Raw genomic sequence first — 11,412 nt, 5'->3', positions numbered from 1 at the left:
CATGATGACTCTCTGAGCAAATAACCTTGTTGCATTCCCCTCCATAAAAATGAATTACTGGCCTTCTTTGTTTGTTCTAGGCTTACCTTTAAGCTGCTTTTAAATGGGCAAGATGGCCTTTCTCGTGACAGCCTTGTGATGTCAGAGGTCTAGGAAGTTCCGTAAAGGTGGCACATTGCACGTTCAATAACCTTGCATTCCTGTTGGTTTTAATGGGTATTAGTCACAGCAATGAAGCATGTCCTAGTCTTTGCAAGGGCACCAGACACCTAAATAATGTGTATCTGAGTCCCACTTGGAAGTAGGGATGGGAGAGGTTCAAATCAATTAAAGACAAACTTATCAAATTTATACCTTCCAAAACAATATGAGAAATGGAACACAGCCATCCTTTGAAATTAGTATTTTTCTGAATTTACCAATGCAGTTACCCAGACAAGTAATGTGTACAAAAATGCACATACTAAGGACAAAACATTCACAAAAATGCACCTGTTAGTAAAAATAGCATACAAAAATGTGTTATACTATTAAAAAATGCCTTGCAAAAATGTGTATATTGGACAAATTTACATGCAAAAACATGTATATTAGAAGAAATTCACACTAAAATGCTGACAAATTTTTACAAGCACTTAAAAATAATAACAATAACAAACTGATGTGGAAATGATTGGTACAATGTGAAACCAAAACTGATAGATTTGCCCATCCTTACTTGGAAGTAAGTTGGAGATACTTCCAGTTAATCCGGTTTAGGTTGGCCCAATGTGTCCCCCACCAGAGGTACTACCCCTCCCCCTAACATCCCAAAGAATTTGCCATTTACTTCATTCTGTCTAACGATAGGGCTGCCCCTGCCTCCTTATCCCATGCCTGAAGACTGTTCTGGAGAGAGCAGCCTCTGTTGAACTTCTGTTAAGTGGTTGCTAAAGGAAAGGCAACTTGCCAAGAAAAAGACGATAGCGATGCATGATGCTGCAATTGCTTGGCACACATACTCTCTGAGCTGATGGATTATTTGGCCTACAAGACCCCTTTCAACTCTCTGAGTAAGCATCATTGAACTCAGTAGGGTAGTGGTTTTCAACCAGTGTGTCATGGCACCCTGGGGTGCCTTGAATGGTGGTCAGGGGTGCCAAGGGCAACACTGGCCTCTGTCCCTGTTTCCTTCCCTCCTCTGATGCCCTCTTGCATCTCTGCCTCCCAAAGGCTTGCACAGCTGTTTGTTGCAGCAGCCCTGGCTACAAGCTCCTCAAGCAAATGGTTCTTCTGGGGCTGACCAGAGGGTGATGGTTGCCAGGAGCTGAAATGGCCTCAGAGTAAGCAAGCAAGCAGGCGAGCGAGCCCAGCCAGCCAGTCTGCCAGCCCTTGCTGTTGGGAAAGGACAAACAAGTACCAGGCCCCTGTGAGGCAGTGTGAGGAGACACCTCTCTTTGGGGGTGGGGGACAGCTTAGAGACCAGGCCCGGAGAACTCCCAAGGTGAGGGGAGAAGAGAGGAGGCTGAGGGAACACTCTACAAGGGAGGGTGTTTGAGAAAGAGTGAGAAGCTGCCAGCTCTGCAGGCAAGGGGTGACATAACAGGGCTCCTGAGCCCCACAGGGGTGCCGCAGAAAGAAGGTCAAGGGAGTCGTGGACACAAAAAGGTTGAAAACCTCTGCAGTAGGGTTTTCACATATCTAATAGAAAGACACAGGAATGAGTTACATATCCCCTGCCACAGCTAACTCAGCGTGTTCCTTTTATAGTAAAAGAAATATAGGGTTACTGGCCCTTCTCCATGCATTTATGGCTCGTAGAACTATAGCTGCCACCAAGCAGGGGAAATCCTCCTCAATTTATGAATGGTAAAGTTGCCAGCTTTGTTGTGGCTGTTTTGGCCCTGCTCTGTTACTTTTAAATACTGGCTGGCTTTGCAGACATTTGGGAGGCAGTGCTTTCCTCCTCAACCTTGATCTCCATCCCAAAAGGACACTGTCACCTGCTAAACTCTCAAGCTGATTTGACAGGTGAGAAACCCCAAAAGCAAAGGCTGGAACTTTGTCTGGGATGGAGAAAGGAAAGTCAGGAGGAAAGCTCATAGCTCTCTGCAGTCCAACCTTGTGCTCATTTACAAGGAAGAAAGTCTGCCTGAATTCACCTGGGCTTAACTGCAAGTAACTCTGTCTAGGATGGGCGGGGCCTTAATTTGGACAATTGAGTGCTCTTCACGCCTGCGAATAACTCCGGCCTGTCCTTATGCATGTTGATATATAGGTATTGATATAAAGGTCCGTATAGTTAAAGCCATGGTTTTCCCAGTGGTGATGTACGGAAGTGGGAGCTGGACCATAAAGAAGGCTGATCGCTGAAGAATTTATGCTTTTGAATTCTGGTGTTGGAGGAGACTCTTGAGAGCCCCATGGACTGCAAGAAGATCAAACCTATTCATTCTGAAGGAAATCAGCCCTGAGTGCTCACTGGAAGGACAGATCGTGAAGCTGAGGCTCCAATACTTTGGCCACCTCATGAGAAGAGAAGACTCCCTGGAAAAGACTCTGATGTTGGGAAAGATGGAGGGCACAAGGAGAAGGGGACGACAGAGGACGAGATGGTTGGATAGTGTTCTTGAAGCTACCAGCATGAGTTTGACCAAACTGCGGGAGGCAGTGGAAGACAGGAGTGCCTGGCGTGCTCTGGTCCATGGGGTCACGAAGAGTCAGACACGACTAAACAACTAAACAACAACAAATATAGGTATAGTTGGGGGCGGGGGAGAGATAGACAAAAGTGGCCTCATGACATTATCAAAACCCTAGAAGAAGAAGAAGAAGAAGAAGAAGAAGAAGAAGAAGAAGAAGAAGAAGAAGAAGAAGAGAGGAGGAAATTCATTCACTTCGGGCCCTGCGCAGGATACAGCCCATAATCCTCCTCCTCCTCCTCAAGAAGAGCATCCTCTCTCCTTCCCCCGCCCGCCTCACGGCCTCGGTCACGTGACCCGTGGCGGCTCCTGTGCGGCTTGTCCCAGCCCGGGGAAGGACAGGCTGGGCGGGGTGTGGCGCTCTGGAGCAGCGAGCCGGGAGGGCGCGAGCCGGAGAGGAGGCGAGGGAGAAGAAGGAGGCAAGAAGCTCGGCGCTCGCGAGAGGCGGACTAGGTTGAGCCCGCGCTGCCCGCGCGCAGGTTCCGAAGGCGCCGCGGGGGGCGAGGCGCGACGGCCCCCCCCCTCTGGAGCGCGCGGCTTGCGCCCCTCTCGGAGAAGTCTCTCCTCCTGTCAGGTGAGGCGCGCGCGGGTCACCCGGAGAAGGCGGCGAGGAGCGAAGGGGGAAGCGGGGAGCTGCGAGGGAGGGGCCAGGGAGGCTGGCGGGTCTCTGGAGGAAAAAAGAGATTTAATTCGGAACTGTGGCAAGCTTCTTCAAGCCAGTCCGTTCCCCCTTCTTCACTTGGAGAAATATCGTACAGTGTCTAAGCACGCCGAAGCACTTGCGTGGTATTAAGCACAGAACAGCATTTATGTTTATACACAGTGTATATAAGCTGTGCAGTTAGTATGCACTGCCTCGGCAGATATACAGCAACTAAAAGACTTGCCAGAAGAAAGTTTTCGCCATTAACTTGTATTAGTTTTATACCCACTTCTCCCATTGGTGAGAAATCTGTGGGCAGCACAGCACGTGTCTGCTCTGAGGTAAGTGTGCATGGTTACAGGCAGGGCTTTTTATCAGTCTGAGCTCAGTTTCTGCACCTCTCAGGTGGGCACCATTGCCATTAGAAGAGAACAAGGGAAGCGTTCATGGTGAGTTCTGGCATCTTTTTTTCCTAGAAGAATAGCGCTGGTTACAGTAGTTTACCTGTAGTTTATCCCTCACAGTTGCACTTTCCGATCAACCCTTAACAAACTAGAGTGGTACCTCGGGTTAAGTACTTAATTCGTTCCAGAGGTCCGTTCTTAACCTGAAACTGTTCTTAACCTGAGGCACCACTTTAGCTAATGGGGCCTCCTGCTGCTGCCGTGCCACCGGAGCACTATTTCTGTTCTCATCCTGAAGCAAAATTCTTAACCTGAAGCACTATTTCTGGGTTAGCGGAGTCTGTAACCTGAAGCGTATGTAACCTGAAGCGTATGTAACCGGAGGTACCACTGTACAGTGCCTAGGGACTGAGGTAAAGAATGTGATTCACTTGTGCTTTAATGGTATAATGTGGACACAGCTTTGGTTCCCTTTGGGAGCAAGAGCACTCTGCAGACCTTGCATCACTTCTATTTTATTTAGCACATTTACATTCCAACAACGGGCAACAAAATCACAAAGCCTGCATCCCAGAGAGTAACAGTGTGGACCCCTGCACCCTGTTCCAGATTCTAATCCAGTTAAACTTGGAAGTCCTTTTGCCCCTCTCAAAATTCAGAACTGCCAACTGCTACCTTTTCTTACACCTGTTTGCAGAGCAATGGCTCGATGCTGCAAGTATATTGGCCATTCAGAAAACCAAACAAACATCTAGTGTCCTAAATGCCAGCTCCCACTGAGGAAAATAGCCTCTCATCTGTGACTATAAATAAGCAGTCAGCAGAAGGAAGGAAGGAAGAATGGTCACCAAGTAGCTGTAACAATGTTCTTGGATAGCAACAAAGTACAGTAACATTACTCATTAATTTTTGGTCTTTCCCACGGCAATGCTTATACGGCTAGTTAGAGAAGATGTTAAAGCTGCTTCCCACTTAACAGATTAATTTCTAAAGAACTACATCTGCCTGGAAGGCATATTTGCCCCTGAAAGTCCTCCATGAGTGATGTCAGCTGTGATGAACAAGCACTCTGCACATGTCCTGAGACATATTTTAAATGACTTCTGTGTCTATTCCAGGAGCCATCCCTGATGTTGTATAGTGATTCCAGAACTGAGGCCTTGTGAGCACCACACAAATCACACATTGTTCTGCTCTTTTGTTTTTCTTTTCAAGTCTGGTAACTTGTATTCTGCAAGACCAGCTTCAGCACTCCCACACCAGTGGGATTTTGCTTTCCTTTATGTAGTATCTTGTAAAGTGGGCACAAATCTAGCCAAAGTAAAACACACTTAAGCTCCATTGATTTGCTTAGGCTCAATTCTCTTCCATTGTATTAACTCTGGCTGGATGGTGCCCAGTATTTCCAAAGTGTCTTGGAAGCTGCTAAGGGAAAACAAGTATAATGAATTATGTGTTACGCATTATGTGAATTATGTATTATGTGACCTCTCCAATAGCTAACTCATGGGATGCTTACAATACAGAATAAAACCACAGCTGCGAGTGAATACATACTGATAGGACATTTATGTCCTGACTCAATCCGTATTTATTTGCAAGTAAGGGCTCATCCACACGTCTGTTTGCACTGCAGTTTCTAGGCACAGGTCCAAGTGTTCTTTTGTCCCACTGCTTTCCCCTGGGAAAAGAAACACCAATCAGGTTTTCTGCTCAAACCAATGACTGGAAATCACGAACATGTGCCTAGAAATTGCAACACAAACAGAAGTGCGGATGAACCCTACAACACACTGGGTTTTTCCTCCCATGTAAGATTGCAACCTTAAATCATACATGAAATTAAATCCCATTGAATTTAGTGGGCATTTCTTCTCAGTAAGTGTACATAAGAAGATAATGTTGCAAGTGTGCAGAGGCAACCTTTTTTAACAACAACAACACACCCACACACCTTGCAATCCAATCCTATACATTTCCACTCAGAAGTAAATCCAGCAGAGTTCAGTGAGGCTTGCTACTACTAGCTGTGCAAGCATGTATAGGATTGCAGCTTGATGGTCTAAAACTGGATACAGAGAAGTAAACAACAAACAAACTGGAAAGAACAAAGGTATGAGTAAATTGATAAGTGTAAGAAGTGAAGTTGATTTGAAAACTAAGACTAAAAACTTCCCCAAACCTCATTCCTTAAGCAGACCATGATCCAGGAGTCCTTATGAATTATTTCATTGCAATGATCTTTAAAAAGAAAAGGGAAAAAAAGAATGGCACACTGAGCCTACCAGTAAATGTAATAATCTAAGCATACCTATCTAGGTTCATTGAGTCAAGGGGTTGCATTTAACAAACTTTATTCACAGTAGACCCATTGCAGTTCATCACCATGACTAAGTTGGATCCATTCATCTCAATGAGTCTGTTCTGAATAAAAGTTGAATACAACCCAGTGAAATGTTTTCCTATATAAAGGGCAGTTGAGCAATTTTTTTTTTTTAAAAAAAAAATTCTATTTATTCCCGTTGGAATATGCTTAATTTTGGCTGGAATGTGCCCTAAGGGTTTTGTTTTGTTTTGTTTTGATATTACATTCTTGCATTGTATTTGCAAGCATTTCTGATGAAATGTTTGAAGTATGGTCAGGGTTGCAGTTTTAAACTGGTGTGCTTACTGGAAAGTGAAGAAAAAACAGGTTCAGTGAATTGTAGGTTTCGTTAGGCTGACTGTAGACCTTTGACAAAGACAGCAAACTTCTATAAAGAAGCTTTTCTTCTTTTAAAATGAACTATAGAAATGGCATGATACATAATGTATAGAATTGCCTTTGCTATGAGATGATTGGTTACTATCAAGTTGTCTATTACACCCAGCACCGCTGCTTTCTAGAACATTGCACGCTGAATCCAAGTTTTGTTACTGATTGTGAATCATTTATGCATTTTTAATAATTTAGATAAAAGTTCTTTATGTCCATTTTATGACGTAGCTGCAACGAAAAGATGGCATGCTTGCAACATGGCCATTTTTATCTGATAAAAATTGAAATAGAAGACGCAAGATACAACCTTGCACTTTTTTCCACTTTCATTAATCATTTAGAGCTCTCATAATGGAAATTTGATACACCACTTCCATGGAACACCAGGGATTTATATGCTTATATTATAGGAGAGAATGAATCCATAGACACTGTAAAGGCCTTACATTTTTTCAACCTGCCAGAGTCTTCTTGAGAGAGCTGGCCTCTCTTTGAATAATGCTCAGAGAAAACAATTTTCACAGCTTTACTCACGCAGTTGCTTTCCTTGTTTAAGCAGAAGCTTAATGACTTTGGGATCCATTAAGCATGTTTCATAACATATTTTCTAAATGTTTCCTGCTACAAACTTATTGCCTTGACCACGTTTTGAATACTTGGGTAATAGTAAGGGTGAATTTTGAATTTGTTTTGGGTAGGCTGATTTTACATTTCTTTTAAAAAAAGTATATTAGTGAGATATCTTTGGAAACATTGTAATTCTGAATAAATTAGGGGATTTCCAAAATGTCATTTTCATCAAGTTATTGATTGTGCTTTCCTCTCTCATTAAATGAGCTTTGACTCCTGCTGTGAACTAGCATATATGTACCTTTGCAGTTTTTTAGAGTGGCTGCAGTTCATGCCATTCTGGTTGATGACCATGCATGTTGTGCCATTGGAAAGCAGCAAGAATAGAAAGTAGCAGCTCTCCCTGCTAGTCCATTTCCCAAGCCACTCTGCTGTAATAAGCATAGTTATTGATTTAGAAGCTAGGATGGAGGAGCAGAGGCAGCATATCCTCCATTGTTTCTTTGGACTTTCCTTCCCCCATGTGCTCTTCTATCAGTCTCCTCCATGTATTTCTGCACTGACCTCCTTCAGCTTCTCAGACAGAGCTTCTCCGTGGGGCAGTGGGTGCTACAGTCTCCGTGTGTGGAAGTTATAGTGCTTCTCTGCGACCATTACTTGTTAAGATTGTTTTCTTTCCAACAGGAATGATTGGCTGCAATTACTTCAGTAGAAGCCATGCTTAGGAGTTGAGATGCGGCTTCAAACCCAATGCTCAGGATATAAGAAAAGATAGCAGTTTGGCGTTTGAGTTTGGAGATAGCTGAGAGATTTGAGATGGGAGTATGTTGGACTGGGAGCAGCCTGCAGGGTGCCCTTTCTGTTGCTTTGTGAAAACTGAAGCAGGGTTGGCAATTATATTGCTTGCTTTCAATAGTTTGTTCACTTCTAATAGGATTGTCATCCGTCTGTCTCGAGACAATGGAGTGCGCCCTTGGTGGTGAAGACAAACTGCTGTGTTAACAGCGCCAAAGTGACCTCCATGGGGCAGAAGCCTGAGCAGTGTATATGGAGATGTTGGGCTGACGAGACAACAGGGCCACCCTCTCAGCCTCACTGATGTGATCCAATGGAAAGCTGAGCAATACGTTTGGTACCAGCTTGGCTGCAGGAGTTGCTGGAAGGAAGTCTAAAAGGTGCCATCCAACCATCTTAGGAACTCCACTCTGGATTTGTGTGGGGTATACTCCTTAGCCTTTTCTTCTCCCAAAGATATCCTGCAAGGCAGTGGAGGTGCAGGGTGGGGGACCAAAGGTGGGAAAACTACCCCAGAAGGAGCAGGTCAGAAAAGAGGAACTCTGTTGTCCAAAACCCTCCAGAAGTGAGAACATTATTTTAGTCACAGGTTTGGAAGCTCAACTGCAGAGACTCTAGTTGAGGCTGGCTGTGGAGGTCCACCTGGTGAATGAGCAGCTAACAAGCTTGGACTGCAGGTTATTCTAGTCAGCAGCTGCTAATCTGCTTTATGTGTCCTGGAGCTTGCCAGCAGAGATGGGAATAAAAGGCTAAAGGAATCGCTTCAGTGCTGGAAAACTGCAAAGGAGAGAGTGCAGCAGGAAATGCAACAGTGGCAGCATGCACTGGAAGTGAGTGGGCCGGAATAAGACTAGTTGAAACCTATTCATTAGATGCCTTACAATATGCCACAAATAAAGTAACCTGCAAACCTATTAAGGCCTTACTAGGTAGGATCTGGTCCCTATAGCTGGAGTACCCCTGAGATAGGACCCTATAGTTGGAGTAGTTGAGGAGCCTACGTGTAATGGAACCAAAGGGTTACGAAGGATAGCTGTCCTGAGTATAAGCAGCCAAGATGATGAAGAGAATGAGGAGCTACTGAGAGCTATCTTGAGTGGATGAGGCTTGGTGGTCTGGCAGCATATACCCCACCCGCCGCCCATTGATGCAGCAGTGAAACTGCTAGCACATTTGCAAAGCTAGGCAGGGTCCTGCATGGTTTCAAACTGGATGGGGGTACAGCATGTTGATATTCCTGCATTGCAGAGTATTGAACTAGATAACTCTTGGGGTCTCTTCCAGCTCTGCAGTTCTGTGGTTCTATGACCTCTGGATAAAGACTGTTCAAGGCCTTATATCAGCACTCTAGTCCAGAGCATGAGTCAGAGAGGGCCAATGATGTGGGCTTTCTGTAAAATTCTGCAAAGGGTTTTATTCATATGCAAATAAAGGTAGTAATTTGCATGTTTATTTCACTTGAATTCAGTAAACAGAGCTAAAAGCTTTGAAATTGCCAAGCTTAGTATTGTATTCACAATTGGCTGTCATTCATGGTTACTGAAGAACTTAGGAAATGGATAATTTTCCACGGGGGTGCAGGGAATAAAGCCTTGGAAAAAGTTCTGCTCCACATCACTGGAGTGGGTCAGTTTAAAGTGCATAGCCTACAGTAGCGCACCAGTCAAACTTATGCTGGTATTCAGTTCCTGAGTGTGCCCAGTCACTGTTTCCACTGTGCAGAGTCCCCTCCACAGTGTGATGCACTTATGAAGGGAGGCACAACTGTGCAGATGAAAGGGAAACGAAACATAAAGAAACAGGGACTAATGGGGTTAAATAAAGGGAAATGGTCTGGACACAGCCTTAGGAAAACAAGTCATTTAGTTAATGACTGATTACTGGAGAGCAGCTGAGTGGTTGTGGGGGTGGGTGGGTTTGTGTTAGGCTTCCTGAGAAGAAGGTATCTTAAAACATGTGATTTGATCTCTTGAAAGCAAATGGAAAGAAGCTGAGAGCAGAGCTGCTAATATATAGATTAAGAGCAAGGCAAAGCATAGTTTATGGGGCATGGTGGCCACATAGGCATTGACTTGGTATTAGGGGTCAGATCAGGATAAGCGATAGCAATTTGTGGGGAAATCCTTTGCATAATGGAGGTATGCTTATTAAAGGTCTGCAACTACATTCCCGACAACTTTGAAAAAGGGAAGCAAAGGGAACAATTCACAGGATGAGATTCCCACACTGTGTGTTCTATGGATAGTGCAGAGATAAGGGAGCTGCACAGTCAATAATACTTGTCATTTATATAGTGGCTTTAGAGTGTTTAGAGAACTTCGTACACTATATCAGTGATGTTACTGTCAGTTTCCTTCCTAGTATGTCGTATTATTTTTGCATATTTATACTATTGTCTTCCCAAGCAGCTCAGGGCAGCTTACACAGTTCCCTTCCCCTTTCTATCGTCACAAAAGTTCTGTTGCATGGATAAGGCTGAGAGAGTGGCGGGTGGGAAGGTCACCCAGTAAGAATTGTAGCTGAGGATGGATCAGACCCCAGATTTTCCAATTGCCAAAGAAGCAAAATTTGAAATACAGTCATACCTTGGGTTAAATGTGCTTCAGGTTGAGCGTTTTCAGGTTATGCTCCGTGGCGACCCGGCAGTAACGGAGCACGTTACTTTGGGGGTTTGCCGCTCGTGCATGTGCAGATGCTCAAAATGACATCACACGCATGCACGGAAGCGGCAAATGGTGACATGCACAGACGGGCAGTCGTGGGTTGCATTCGCTTCAGGATGCTAACGGGGCTCCGGAACGGATCCTGTTCGCATCCTGAGGTACCACTGTATATTGTATTATATAATATGGAATGCCCTATTAATATGGGGCAGCAGGGCTAATCAACCTTACAATGCACATGTAAAGGTTAGTCGGCATATGCATTTGAAACACTTTGTGGGGGGGGGGACCCACAAACTATATAAATGGGAAATGTTATTTTTGTTCTTGTCTGTTGGAATCCATATCCCACGCTTCAGCTGTAAAAAGCTTCCAGAACAACCGACAAATATTGATGAGGAGATGGTCATTGAAAACATAAGTTGATGGTCCAGCTTCAAACTAATTTTCTGGAAAACCCAAATGTATTCACAAGTAGCATTCCCAGGTTGAGGTGTTTGCCTCTCGGTGCTACCTCCACCATGTGTCCTCCTGATTGTTTTGCTCAACAGCAAGAAATATTGATGTCGGTCAGCTTTGCAATTACACCCAATCATTATGTTTGTGTTGTTTTCAGTGATACTATACAGACATAATAGGGAGATAGATTTGCCGAAGTGTATGAGAAGTGCAAGGAAGCAATGGATTAAGTGTGTGAAGTCCATCCATCTGTTGGGTTAACTTGCCACACATTTTGATATACACTTACTTCTAACGGGAATAGCCCGACTTCAAAGGAAATAAAGCCCAGAGATACAAACTTGACCAGTTAAGAAAGCACGAGGTTGAGACAGAGCAGATACTGACTCCTACCAAAGAGCATGTGATGGTGGCAGGTTGGAGGTTAGTAAATGATTGG

General features: G+C 44.4%; 1 protein-coding gene across 2 annotated transcripts in view; it reads left to right on the top strand.

The window, feature by feature from the left end:
• The first annotated feature begins 3,021 nt into the window (after positions 1-3,021).
• The window catches only part of RHOBTB1 (Rho related BTB domain containing 1), a 62,804-nt gene continuing 54,413 nt past the window's right edge, over positions 3,022-11,412 (top strand). Inside the window, exon 1 of one of the 2 annotated variants that reach the window (XM_083502590.1) lies at positions 3,022-3,118. The gene's annotated coding sequence lies outside the window, so the exon portion shown is untranslated. Of the gene's footprint in view, positions 3,256-11,412 lie in introns of both variants that reach the window. The other variant, XM_083502591.1, reaches the window with a different exon arrangement.

The sequence above is a fragment of the Podarcis liolepis genome (assembly GCF_965112155.1).
Source record: "Podarcis liolepis genome assembly, chromosome: 5".
Lineage (NCBI taxonomy): Eukaryota > Metazoa > Chordata > Lepidosauria > Squamata > Lacertidae > Podarcis > Podarcis liolepis.
The sequence above is the reverse complement of the archived record's forward strand: the minus strand, read 5'-3'. Positions and strand labels throughout refer to the sequence as shown.